The sequence below is a fragment of the Frankliniella occidentalis genome, unplaced genomic scaffold, assembly GCF_000697945.3.
Source record: "Frankliniella occidentalis isolate FOCC.00 unplaced genomic scaffold, Focc_3.1 Scaffold63, whole genome shotgun sequence".
Lineage (NCBI taxonomy): Eukaryota > Metazoa > Arthropoda > Insecta > Thysanoptera > Thripidae > Frankliniella > Frankliniella occidentalis.
In genome coordinates this window covers 1,277,444-1,278,919 of record NW_026267193.1, presented here as the reverse complement: position 1 = coordinate 1,278,919, position 1,476 = coordinate 1,277,444, and positions in this window count along the sequence as shown.

Here is a 1,476-nt window from a genome sequence, read left to right as displayed (position 1 = left end):
ACTAGTGCAGTATCGCAGGTGGTTCCGGCAACTGGCGTGGCTGGCGGTCTTTTTAAAAAGCCATTATGACTGTAGTAGGCCTACGATTCACCACGCACAGTTTCTAAATATTAACAGAGGTGTTTGACCCTTCCGCGGCACCACCAGAAACAATTCTGAAGTGCGCTAAGTTGCTCGGCATGTGCAATTGATGTGAAGTAATATCGAGTAATATCAAGTAATATCGAGTAATATCAAGTATTATCGAGTAATATCAAGTAATATCGAGTAATATCAAGTAATATCGGGTAATATTGTGGAATATCGGGTAATATTGTGGAATATCGGGTAATATTGTGGAATATCGGGTAATATTGTGGAATATCAAGTAATATGTGTAATATTAGAGTAATATTAGAGTAATATCAGTCCGTGTACGAAGGAATATCGGAGTTGACGACCCCTCGGGGTTTAGTGTGTGCGTGTGGCTTATTTGTGCCCGAGTCCGGCCCCAGCCCCAGCCCACACGCTCTCATTTTTTAGCAGATGATACATCATACACAACTGAAATTAATAATACTTTACTTAACGATGTGTCATTGTTTTCTCCGGGCTCGCTTTCGGAGAATTCCATGCAATAGGCGTAGTGCGCTCGTAATGCGTTTGCTACAGTTTCCAGATCCCCGTTTTCACTGAGGTCTCGCCAAGACACCTCAGCGCCCCGTGTGGGTAGGCTGTACCGCTCAGCAGGCATGTGCGATGATTGCCTACCGACACGGCGCCTAGGGGCCCCGTGTGGGTAGGCTGTGCCGCTAAGCAGGCGTGTGCGACGGTTGCCTACCGCCACGGCGCCTCGGGGCCCCGTGTGGGTAGGCTGTGCCGCATCCGTGCTTTGCGGAACAGTATCTTTGAGTTCGAAGGGGTTTATCCGAGGTTTGTTTTGTTTTGCCGAACACCAACACGTTGCCCTTGTCTACACACAGGGGAAAATGGGGCCCTGTAAGAGAACGAAGCACGGTTAGTAGCTATTGGGCGGGCGGTCTGCGGGCGTCCGCGCCGCCGCCGCGACCTGCCTCAACCGAGGCAGATTTCCCGAGCACGGCCAGCCGCCGCGGGGGTCCCCCCCCCCCCTTTTGGGCCTGGCGCGCGCTGCCGGCAGCATCGGTGGGGCGACACGGCCCCGAAGGCGGAGGGGGAAGGGCGCGGGCGGGAGAACGAAGGTCGGCGGGGAAAGGGGGAGCGAGACGCGAAAAACCAGAGTGCACCCATTCCAACTGGATTTGGCCGGTATCGGCTTCGCGGTACGCGTGGCGCGGCGTGACTCTGGCACACGACCGCCTATGCCGCTGTTCGCCGTCGTCGTCTGCCGCTAGTTAGCGGGCGGGAGGGCGTCTCGCGGCCGCGGCAGATGAATGGAGCTCCCGAAGGGTGCCGCTGCCGCCTGCCGCCCGTCTCCGCCGCCCCTCGCCGCCCCTCGCCGCCCCCCGCCGCCCCCGC